Source organism: Vicia villosa, linkage group LG3, assembly GCF_029867415.1.
Source record: "Vicia villosa cultivar HV-30 ecotype Madison, WI linkage group LG3, Vvil1.0, whole genome shotgun sequence".
Taxonomy (NCBI): domain Eukaryota; kingdom Viridiplantae; phylum Streptophyta; class Magnoliopsida; order Fabales; family Fabaceae; genus Vicia; species Vicia villosa.
This window is the reverse complement of record NC_081182.1, coordinates 197529461-197542580: the sequence shown is the minus strand read 5'-3', so window position 1 is coordinate 197542580 and position 13120 is coordinate 197529461. Positions and strand designations below refer to the sequence as shown.

The 13120-nt window shown below is 35.3% G+C and overlaps 1 long non-coding RNA gene across 1 annotated transcript; it reads left to right on the top strand.

Moving 5' to 3' along the window:
- Positions 1 to 3608: 3608 nt before the first annotated feature.
- On the top strand, positions 3609 to 4346 carry LOC131657092 (uncharacterized). The gene is made up of 2 exons (XR_009300473.1): positions 3609 to 4025; positions 4109 to 4346. It is a non-coding gene; the product is annotated as an uncharacterized LOC131657092 (long non-coding RNA).
- Positions 4347 to 13120: the final 8774 nt, after the last annotated feature.

The following is a 13120-nucleotide window of genomic DNA, read 5'->3' as shown; positions in this document are numbered from 1 at the left end:
CGTAAACATATAGTTTACCGCTTCCGACTCACTTTAGAATCCAAGCCTCGCTTTTGTTTCAAAGCAAACCACCTTTGTTTCAAGGCATCCATGATATGAATGTATGTACAATGTCAATCAAACATATGCAATTAAGATCATCTCTACCATCTTAATATTTAGCATATCACAATAATTCACTCAATGAATTATCCATAATATTGTACACAACATTCTCATCACATAAGCATTATTCACATATAATAATCAACACACAAAATACAATCCACCATTTCAATTAACACTATTAATTAACACTATCCTATGCTAACTCACAATTTGTCAATTTTATGTGATTTACTCACTTCCTATTAACTAACATATCATTAGGTTTTATTTTGCCATTTAGCTATTCATGAGATTTATTTTTAACCATAATATAAGCACATTCCTATATTATATCTATTAGAAATATACTGTTTTTAGCATAGAACCAATTGCATCCAACTATGTCCATTTACTAATTTCATCCAACATAGAACCATTTTCATTCCTATATTATATTGTATTTGGTACCACACTATCATGTAGTGTCAAATTCAAGGTAAGTAGTAGTATTTCTATATAAAAGGAAATGTAATGTGGTGGTCTCACGTGAGATGTTTAGTAGCTAGCATCATCAATCTAATAATTAAATAAAGAAACATTTAATGAAATAAGTATATTTCCCTTGAACAAATGAACAACAATATTGGTGCGTGAATTAAAGGGCATGAGGAGAAAGGAGATACTAGTTTATTCTTTAATTAACTCACGCTACAACAAGAGGTCACAACAACCACATATGCAATTAGTATTCGCTACACTATGTAGCTCATATACCTATTTCTAACAAGGCTAAAGCGCTACAGTGAAGGGAGTATTACAAGTGGGATGTTCATTTAGTAAAAGTTAATGTGGACCACGTTTTTATCTAATTAGCCAAGGGAGTTAGTAGCACATTATTTATACAATTAAAGGGGTGTTGATACACTTTTGGCATTTAGTGATATACCTCCTCAGCCAAGTAACAAAATAAAAAGAAAACAATGAATTAACAGGCACATTTTAATTGGCCAAAGGAATGGCTACTGTAGCGGCTCTATCTTCACGTGAAAAGGAAATTCACGTTTTCAAATTTTAATTGGCCAAGGTACATTACTAATGGCCTATTCATCAAAAGCATGTGGTGCTCAGTTTCGGTTTCTTCAATTGGGACAGGGTGAAACAGTAGCCGTATTGAATTAATTAGCAGGTAGTGATTTAAGTCATCATGTGACTCTAGCTAGGGGACTGTAGCGAGTCCATCAATGAAGTATTGTTGGTGACTCATGTTTGTAATGGTACAATTATCTAGTAGCAGTATTCATGACATGGGGTTTCACGTTTTCCCCTTTTCCAAAATAATTCTACAGCAGCATTTCTATTCAATAAGAAAAATGTAATGTAGCTCACATTACTAATTGGCAAGAGGAATCATTAGCAGCCAAGTAACAAAATAATAAAAAAAAAGACAATGGAAGGAAACAGGGCATGTACCGAAAATATATAAATATATTGTTTCCAAGTAGTACCACACATGGCTGCCATTTTTAATTGTTTGAAAAGAAGATAACCTAATAGGAACATGAAATTTTTCGTTGGTTCAAAATTAATAGCAATAGCAGCGTTCCGCCGCCCCCATTAACAATACATTTCCATTCATTTTCACTTATATTTATTTTATGAACCCAGTATTCATTTTCCAGCATAGATCTTAAATCTTAAATTTCCAATACCTCTACAGGTTCCATTTGCACTAAACAGAAATTAAAACACATGTTTTCTAAGATCCCGCTATGAACAAATATAAATATGTTAAGCTACCAATTACCCCATTATACTAGCCCACAATGATTAGGGGTTCTCCCCCTTACCTCTTGTTTTCTCCTCCAAAACCCTAGCTTCCTCTTCTTGTTCCTCTCCTCCACTTCTATTCTTGAAAACCAGCAAAATGATAAAATGATGTTTCTACCCCTTATTTCCTCTCTTACTATCTTTATTTATTATATTGGGCTTTAAAAAAAATAACAGCACCCCCTAATTGCTTATCACTCCAATAAATAGGCCCAATCATAAAATAGAGTAGTCAAATAAATAATTATGTTCTACCAAATAATATTATTACCCTTAATATTATTTTCCAATTAATCCAATTAAATCCGACTTTATCTCAAATAAGTAAAATCCAATAATAATATTATTTCTAATATTATTTCTCTACATACTCCACTTTATAAATTCTTCGATTAACCGAATAAATTCTAACTTCACTTAATAATTTTGAACACGTTTCTCAATAACACCGACGATCCAATTAATTATCAAACTTCGTCCAAATTAAGTAAATAAATCCTTATTTAATTTAATTAGCCAAATAATAAAATTCAGGCTGTTACACAACCTGCCCTAAAAAATTTAGATTTTAGATTCGCCACCTATTCTACTAGGGCGACTAGGAAACCTTATGCAGTTAAGAGAATCTAGGTAAGTTATTATATTCGGGTCAAGGGAAGGTGTTAGACACCCTTAACCCTTTCCTAAGGTTTTGAGTTTAAGGCAAAGGTTTATGGCTAAAAGTGTTAAGGTTTAGGGTTTATAGCTAAGGAAATGAATAGGGTGAAAAGTGAGATTTTGGGGAAGGGGACTCGCCTTGGTGATCAAAGTGCATACGTACCTATTTATCGAGGATTAGAGTCTACGTAGTTCGGGGCAGGGTTATACGCCTTAGATTTTAGTATGGGGTTGTTTGAAGGTATTTTGAATTACCTTATCGTAGTTTTGAAATATGTGGTTTGCAAGGTATTTTGAATTACCTTATCGCAGTGATGAAAATCCGTAGTTTTGGTTTGATATGTTTTAAATGGCGTACAACCTTGATTTTAAATATGCCCTATTAATCGCAATGATCAATAGGTTTGATCACCATAATTAATAGTTTAGTAAAGGACTGCTAACAATTTTAATCAATAGATTTGATTTTCACTAATAGCAATTGAATGTATTTTAATTAAATAAGTTAATTAATTTTATCATTACTCATCGTAATCAATAGCTTTGATTGCAAATAAAAGCGAATTTGATGAAGAGAAAAATGCTAATAATCATAACCAATAAGATGGTTAAAACCTTTTAGCAAAATAAAAGTGTATTTTAATTATTTTTATTTCTCACCAACACGACTACTAGATATAATCAGATCGAAGAGAAAATTATGAAACCAATTAAATAAGAATTATAAATTAATATATAAATTAATTTGTTTAATATTCAGGGTGGTGCATTTGTTAATTAATGAGTAATTGAAAGGGGTGTTAAAAGAAAGGAGATAGGCCCATTAGAGTTTTGAGTCCGTTGGATCGTGTGTGGCGCTTGCGTGGGAAATGTGGTACGCCACAAGAATCTGATTGCTTGATCTAAATCCAAGGGCCTGCATGCGTTAGCATACGAAGGTATACGGTATGAGTACGTAGTGAAACGTAATCACCTGCGCATACATGTGGCCATCAGGAGGCCACACGTCACTCATCGGACGGCCGTTGGAATGTTATTCGACCCCCCATCCACTCTTTCCCTTATTCTCTCAATTTCTTTCTCTCCCTTCGTCTCCCTCTCTCTCTCTCTCTATCTAAACTCTCCCGTTTCTCTCCAAATAGCCCAGAAACAAAACTCAGAAACCACCCTAAGCCACCGTCCCCACCGCCGTCTAACCCAGTTCCCAGTTGATCTTGAACCGGAGAACTCAAATCTCCATCCTCTCCCCAACCCAGAACCCTTCTGAAACTCCAAATGAAGATGAATCTTCATCTTCAACCTCCAAAACCCACGAACCTAACCCTAAGTCCTTTGAAGGACGAACCCTAACCCTTGTATTCAAGAACCCTAACCCTTAACAAAATCCAGATTCAACAAAACACACAGTGAATCGAACAAATCAAGCATACAGATCGAAAGGCCTAAGCTACATGGTTCAATTTTTGGTACATTTTGTCTTGATGGTTGGATCGTGTGAGCTCCTTTTGATAATCCCCTTCTTCTTCTTTATTTTCAGGTTCGAGCGTGAAGACGAAGATTGGTTTGTGGTCGCGGCTTCTAGGGTTTTCTTTCAGAAATTCGTCCTCAAAAGTTCATCCCCCCCTCTTTCTGTAGTTTTAAGTGTTTGATTTATAGTCCTTAGGGTTTTAATTCGTTTAGGAAAGATTACATTAGATTTAGGTTTTAGTATTTGATTGATTTCGTTGTAACTGAATATGAGATTAATAAAAAAAAATTATATGATTCTTCCTTGATTCAATTCTGATTTCGTTTTAAGATTTGATTATGTTTTTGTGATTTGATGCGATTCTATTAGAGGCTATGATCCATGGGCCTGAGTTTTTCCAAACAGATCTCAAGGTTTGATTGCTGAGATTGTATTAGGGTTTCATAGGTTGCAGCGGCGCTAAATATTGAGAAAGAAGATGAACAGTGGCCGGGTCGGTTCTGACTCGGTCCACTCCCTTTATCCGACGCTTTGGGCCCCCTATCTGTTAGTCCACTAACTGGGCCATCCAACCCATCCCTTTTGGCCCAATTGACTTACTTAATAATAAAAAATAATAATAATCCTATAATACTAAAATCTATAATACTAAAAATTAGTATTAGTAATAATCAACAATGATATTTTAATAAACTAATAACAATAATATTATTATTAACAAGCCTGAAACTAATATAAATAACCCCTAATTAATTAATAACAAAAGGTTAATAAAAATTCTATTAATATTAATAATAATAATTCAAATAATAGCTAATAATAATATTAGTTAGCATTGTATTGTAAATGAATTGTATTGTAAATGTGTATGAACCATGTGCATGCGTGTGACCCTGATGTTAGTATGATGTGGATGTATAACCCGTCTGTGTGTGTAAATGAATAACGTCTGATAGTATAATGCTCGTACGCAGGTATAATCATTGTAGATGATGTCTGGATGTTGAATGCAAATGTGTCATGTATGTATGCTAATGCATATGTATGATTGTAATACGGTTGGAGAACTGACTTTTTTAGAAATGTTGTGGATAGCAAGAGTTGCCACCGACTTTTATTTTATCTAATCAGGAAAGGCTAAAAGAACAGGAAAGACCTTTGAATGATTTTGAGTTTGGGGGGTAGGTTATACAAAGGTAAGGTTCAAAGCACCCTTTGTATCCATGGTTATGCACATGGGCTCTTAATTGCTTAGCTCGTTTGTTTGTTTGAATTATTTGAAAAGACTTTATACATGGACTTTAGCTTGTAAATAAGCGTAGCCATTTTGAATTTGATTTTGAAAAGAGGTGTGAAAAGCAATTTTGAATTTGTTTGAATTGAGCAAGCATTTAAGAACACCTACCCTAAGATTGTCTTTTTTGTTCTTTAAGTCTTTCGGGCGAGAGGGTCTATCCATACCATGAGAGGGCAGGAAGTCTTTCAATTGGATGTTTGAAGGGTCATCGAGATATCGTTCGCCATAAAACTGTCCCTTGCCATAAAGAGGGCAAGTAGTCTAAGGGAAGGATATAATAGTCATTTGATTTTCTTAGGCATCATGCGAGGATACCTTAGCAATTGGGGCAATCATATTTTACCGAGGCAACTTCGAGGGACTAGATGATTTTCACTCTCTTTAGGCAACCTTTCTTTAGGTATCCTCGGAATCGAGGGACTTGACTATTATTTAGTATAATTAGAGGCAACAGAATCATAAGGCAACAAGCAACAAAGGCAACAAAAGGGATTACCCTAAAGGTGTGTGGGTGCACAATCAGGTGATTCAATTCAGTTATATTATCTTGTAATTAGTTATCCTAATTCAATTCAAGGTTGCACTCCCTAGGTTTACTGACCACAGCAGAAAAGTAAAACAGTTTAATAGTCCTACGCTATTACAATAAACACCTGCGGGGATGGGGGAAATTAAAAGGCCAAAATAAGAGGGAACAATAATTAATCAAACTCCTTGAATGCCTTGATCCTCCTCGAACCCTCGATCAATTCTAAAAATTAAAAGGGAAATAAGGGTGAGTGCATTACAAATTCACTAGCGATTGAAGCAAACCCTATTTTAAGGCTAAATAAAAAGAAAAATAAAATGATTTAGAATCTTAGCTTTTCGCTCTGGTATGGCGCGTGGCATGAAGGATCTTGGTTAACCCTGAAAATTAGGCATAAAGAAGAGAAACGTTAGTGTATTACATATCTCAACAATTATAATGTAACAGATCAAAAATTAAAATGGTAATAATTTAGGCAAACAAATAAAAGGGAAAGGAAAAAAGGCAAACCCAAAATGGGACAAAAGTTAATCATGGTTAATAGAACGAAGCAAGTTAAAAATCCAGACGAGGGTTAGCGTTTAAAATTAATTTGATCGTAAACTTAATATGATTTAATTATCTAAATCTGATTTATTTAACCTAAAAACTATATTTAATTAATTAATTAATTAACTTAATATTTAAACTAATTTAAATTAATTATCTAGTTATTTAACCTAAAAACTATATTTAATTAATTAAAACAAATTTAATAATAATAATAAATTATAAAAACTAATTATAAAGTTTTATATGAAAACCTAAAATACTAAAAAAAAAAAATTTAAAATAATTATATAAAAGAAACTAATATAAGAAATAAATAAAATAAAATAAGCAAGAACTTAGCTTGTGGGATCTGGTGTGGCATGCTGGTGAGGAAGCACGGTGGACAGCGGTGTTCTGAAGCATCAGATATGATTGCATGAGGATCCAACGACAGTGGTATGATGACGCATGATGTTCTTGCCTGGGAGCGCTTTACTGGATTCTATGAACAACATAAAATGGCAAAAAAATATAAATGTCCTAGGTCGAGATCGAACCCAAGACAATACGGTTCGCTCGTTGCCACCTGTGTTATGCCTTGCATCTTGACTATTTAATCCACACATAAAATAATAAACAGAACAATTCAATTTAAGTTTTGGAAACAAAACAAACGCACGCTTTCAGTCATCTTCTTCCTCGTTTGGACCAAATTTTTGCTACGATTCAGACGTCATTCTGCTATAGTTCCGAGCATAGTTAAATCCCGTGGTGAATTGGTGACGATTCTGAGCGCTGCAACTTAAACGAATGATTGGAAATTCTTCAATGTCGTCCCAGGAGAGTGTTTGGATCTTCAAAACGCTTTGATTTGAGCTCTAGATACAAATCCGATTTTGAACTTTCTTGGAGTTTTTAAGGAGAAACCAAGGTTCTTTGAGACCAGAAAATCCTCCCTCTGTATCTCTAACCCTTACGTTCTTATAGGATACCAATTTAGGGTAACAATTTTAGACAAAATCTTCTCCAATCTTTAATTGCAAATTTGATTGGATTCTTGAATATGAACTTTCTAAATTGGTAAAAAATTATAGCATCTCTTTCCAATATTGTATCCAACGAATTTTGAATCAAATATGGAGTGATTTGATGATTGGATTTGATTCATATAATATCTCTAGTCAAATATTTGATTTTCCTTTGATTTTCATGAATTAAATCTTTCTTAAATGAATGAAAAATTCATATAAAATCAAATTAATATCAATAATTCGTGGCCGCTTAATTGGATGTCTTGGATAACTTGAGGATCAAGATTGGATCTTAAAAACTTAGGCCCATTTGCAAGAATATCCATTTTGAACCTTATTTGCTTCATATTTTCCATTCACGATCGGCCAACTTTGACAAGGCATATCTCCTTCAATTTTTAAGATATGGAAGAGTTCTAGGACTTTTTGGAAACCTCAAGATGTACTCTACAAGCCACTTTGGAAGTGTTTTTTCATTTGAGGATTTTATTTTGATGATATTGGCTTTGACAAAAATCTGCTTTTAGTTGACTTTCAAAAAGGACCTATAATCTTTTGATCCATATCTCTCAAATGAAGCATTTTTTGACTCGGAATGTGCAAAAAAATTTGTAGGGAATTCAATTTCCTTCAAAATGAGCTTTGTATGGAAAATTTTCGAAGTTCAGTTGACTTTCTCCTATGAAAACCCTAATTTAGAAACTTTTGGTTTTGTTGATTTCTGATCTTTTCTTGATGAATCACGAAAAATCCTTGATCAAATGATGAATTATACTTCAAAATAAAGTTGTTGACAAAAAATCATGAGTTTTGACTTTACTTTAACCACAGTTGACTATTAGGTCAAACTAGTTGACTGTTGACTTTCTGAGCAATTGAGTGGTCAATCCTTGGAATTGAAACCCGAATTTTGTCATGGAGATATTTTGAAACATCATAAGCCATATGAAATGCATTGGAGCCTTTGATTCATTGGTTTTCTTCAGAAAAATCAAAACCATAATTCCTTGAGCCATTGTTTAGGAGAATGTGCCTTTGAGTCTTGAGTTTTGATATGAGCTTGGGAGGTAAAATGAGATGGGAAAAGTTTGGGGTATGACAGCTGCCCCTGTTCAATCTTATTAAACCTGAAGATGTAGATTGGCCAGTGTTCCTACTGGAATCTGAAGGTGGAAGAGGATTGAACACTAGAATACCAAGAAATTTGCCCTTGCTGATATAGAGACTTTTTCAGAGATGGGCTTTGAGATGCCATCCAGGAAGAGTATTGTCGGAGATGGGCTTAAAGATGCCATCCGGATGTTGAGAGACTTGAGGATCATCATGCATCGTACGTTAGACTGTATCTGAGGGATATACTTAGGAGAAGTCGTACGTCAGACTGAATCCACCGTATTGATAAGTGTCAAAGTAAGTCGTACGTTAGGCTATACTTTTTAGGACGAGTTGTACGTTAGACTGGGTCCAGTTTGCATTGTTAGATGTTTGTAAAACCGTGCGTTAGGTTGAAGGATGGGTCGTTCATTAGACCAGATCCAATTTGCATTTGATAAATGTCTGGAAAGTTGTGCGTTAGGCTGAAGGATGGGTCGTACGTTAGACCGGATCCAATTTGCATTTGATAAATGTCTGGAAAGCCGTGCGTTAAGCTAAAGGATGGGTCGTGCGTTAGACCGGATCCTTTGTATTGAGATGTACCAGAATGGGCCTTATGTTAGGCTACATCGGAGCTTAGTATGTTGAGAGGTGCCTGTTGGAGATCGATCATACCAGCACCGTTCGTAGTGATAGAATTAGATCTAAGTCTCTTGATTATCTCTGAACTATTCATGGAGAATACCCAAAACTTAAGTATCAGAACTAAATCATTGTCTTGATTATCTCTGAACTATCTTTGGAGAATACCCGGAAATAAGTATCAAAATTAAATCATTGTCTTGATTATCTTTGAACTATCTCTAGAGAATTCCCGGAACTAAGTATCGGAATTAAATCTATGTCTTGATTATCTCTGAACTATCTCTGGAAAATACCCGGAAATAAGTATCAAAATTAAATCATTGTCTTGATTATCTCTGAACTATCTCTGGAGAATACCCGGAACGAAGTATCAGAATTAAATTTATGTCTTGATTATCTCTGAACTATTCATGGAGAATACCTGAAACTTAAGTATTAGAACTAAATCATTGTCTTGATTATCTCTGAACTATCTTTGGAGAATACCCGGAAATAAGTATCAAAATTAAATCATTGTCTTGATTATCTCTGAACTATATCTGGAGATTACCTAGAACTAAGTATCAAAATTAAATCTCTGTCTTGATTATCTCTGAACTATCTCTGGAGAATACCCGGAAATAAGTATCAAAATTAAATCTCTGTCTTGATTATCTCTGAACTATCTCTGGAGAATACCCGAAACTAAGTATCAGAATTAAATCTTTGTCTTGATTATCTCTGAACTATCTCTGGAGAATACCCGGAACTAAGTATCAGAATTAAATCTCTGTTTTGATTATCTCTGAAATATCTTTGGAAGATATCCAAAATTAAGTGTCAGAACTAAATTTCTGTCTTGAATATGCATCAGAATTAAATCGTTGACTTGATTATCTCTGCACTATATCTAGAAGATACTATTCATTTGGTTGGTAGGAATAGACTGAAAAAGGCAGTATTAATTTTATGCAATGTCGTGATGCATGTATTGTAATGTTTATTTTTTGAAATGAATGGGATTGTATGCATATGCCATGAGGCGTATGATGTATGAATGCAAAATGTTTGTTAATAATGATAGTAGATTGTAGCAGAGTCTAGTGGGGAAAATAAATCCTTGACTGTTGTGGAGAATATAGAACCCAAGGATACTTAGCTGGGGATTTTTGGCTTCTGCTTGGGGATGAGAGCCATTTGAATGACTGATCTTGATGTACCCTGACTGGGGATAAGAGAGGTGAATAACCTTGTCAGGAAAAGAGAAAAGAGTCGGGGAATAGGCAGTGTCGAAGATATAAAACTCCGTTGAGGAACTAAGTCTTTGTTGGGACGAGAAGATTTGAAGGTATCTTCTTAATGATTACTCTGTGGGGATATGATCCGGTGAAACCAGCTTTGTGGGAAGATATGGATGTCTTGAATGTTGCCCCCAGTGATTATAGCACTTGCCATTCCTGGACTCGTACTGATCGGAAAACACCAATGAGTATTGATCAAGTGTTGAACATGCCTTGCATAACTTTGCTCCAGCTATTAGGGAATTTGAAGAGATTCGCCTCGCGAGGACCTATGAGATGTGTACTATGGGTCACATTACCCTAGTACTTAGTATGATACCCCTGACTGATTGGGAAGTAGCTTCATACCCACTAGGGTGCATGCCCCTGATTGTTTGACGTTTCTGAGTGATTCTCTGAATCTTGACCTGATTGCCTTAGATTGACTGGTCGAAGCATGTCATGCCCCCTGTATTCATTGGCTTCTAATCAACTCAGTCAGTTATAAGAGATGTTGCTACCGAGATAGTTTCGTCTGTCGGGATAACATTTAGTCATTAGTTGTACCCTGTGCAGATTCTTTCTGATGCTAACACTTGAAATTATGTAGTAGAATATGTTTGATAATGAATTCATGAGATGCAATGCATATGTCTGTCTTGAGTTTTTGAAAAACATTAAAATAGGAGATGTCAAAGCGTGATGTTTATAAAAACGTGATGTTTGTAAAAAAACAAGATATCAACTCAGCATTTATGGCAAATCTTAAGGAGTCAGGATACCCTTTTGGTGACAGTATGTTTTCGAACTAACCATGCTTCAGTTAGGACTTTCAAGGGTTGTAACGTGGCTTGGTTCATAGTTTAAGAAAAAAATGATAACGGCTCAAAGTGTATTTGTACACATCCTAATCTTCGTGATGTTCTTCGATCCTATGCTCAGTTAACTTTGTGTTTAAGTCTTAGCGTAGCTTGAAGTCGTAATATTGACATTTGTTGATGGTTGAAGCACCAGAAATTGATTCGGAGAGGCAGTTGTCCTTATTTTTTTTATTACTTTTATCGAGGATTTGTAATGACCTCTTTTTTTACTTTGTTGTCCCTAACTTTTTCCTGAGCTGTTTATTATGAGATTAAAGTCAGCGGGATATTGACTGCCTGACTTAATGGTTGCCGGAACCCATCATTATTTGGTGCAAACAATAGCTAGTATAATTAAGTTAACTGAATAACTACCATTCCCCAGGTTATGATTAAGGGTTTAATTTGCTCGTGAAAGAAAACTCCTACTTCTTAGGCTCAAAGGGGTTGACGAGGGATTAACATCCTTATATCTCCACTGTTTAGGAATTGAAACAATGCATGTACATCGTCAGCATAGTCTGTTCAAAAGCATTACTGTTTGAAGTTGTGCTATCGTTTTCGTCATCCTCCTTCAAAAGACTTACAGCTTAGCAGGAGTTGAACATCACAACATAAATAAAAAGTAAAGACACGATTTAAATGCGTGAAAGCGAAGTAATTTAATCAACACAAACATATGCAATGCACTAATGATGATTATTGAAACAGATAATGTCTATCATAAGTCGAATGTTTAAACAAACAGAAAAGAAAATTTGCAAATAAAAGTAAATCTAATGATTCGAAAGACATCCTTCTAGCCATCCACAACATCAGCAGTCTTGTTGTGATTAGGCATGGGAGCGGTGATCACGTAAGGGATTGCAGGAGGGTCGAACTCAATTTCGCCTGCGTCAATCATATCTTGGATCTTATTCTTCAACGGCCAACAATTCTTTGTGTCATGTCTAGGACTATTAGAATGATATGCGCACCTCAAATGTTGTAAGGTTTGAGCTAGCGACATATTGATTTTTTTTAAGTTGACGCCTGGGTGTGTCTTGTTTGTTTTGACGACCTTGTTGAGGCGCCGGTGTGGAGATCAGAAATTCCCTAATAGATTGGTCATGGTTTCTCCTTTTCTGCCCATACACGGCATTGGATTCTGACTTCCCATTGAAATGCTTATTTGTAGCACCTGAGGATGGAGCCACTTGAATCTTACTACTTCGGATGCCACTCTCGACATGTTCCCCAGTCAGTATAAGTTCAGTGAATCCAGATGATGAACTTCCCAACAAATGATTATAGAAAGGACCGGTCAGTGTACTCATAAACATATCTACCAACTCTCTGTCAGCTAAGGGAGGTTGAACTCTGCCGGCCAGGTCTCCATTTTTGAGCATACTCCTTGAAGCTTTCGTTAGGACCTATAGGCATGCCTTATAGTTGCATGCGGGTTGGCGCAAGATCAGCATTGTATTGGTATTGCTTATAGAAAGCACCGGCCAAGTCTTCCCATGTATGAATATTGGCACCATCCAATTTGATTCACACATAAAATAATAAACAGAACAATTCAATTTAAATTTTGGAAACAAAACAAACGCACGCTTTCAGTCATCTTCTTCCTCGTTGGGACCAAATTTTTGCTACGATTCAGACGCCATTCTGCTATAGTTCCGAGCATAGTTAAATCCCGTGGTGAATTTGTGACGATTATGAGCGCTGCGACTTAAGAATGATTGGAAATCCTTCAATGTCGTTCCAGGAGAGTGTTTGGATCTTCAAAACACTTTGATTCGAGCTCTAGATACAAAACAGATTTTGAATCTTTTTGGAGTTTTTTAGG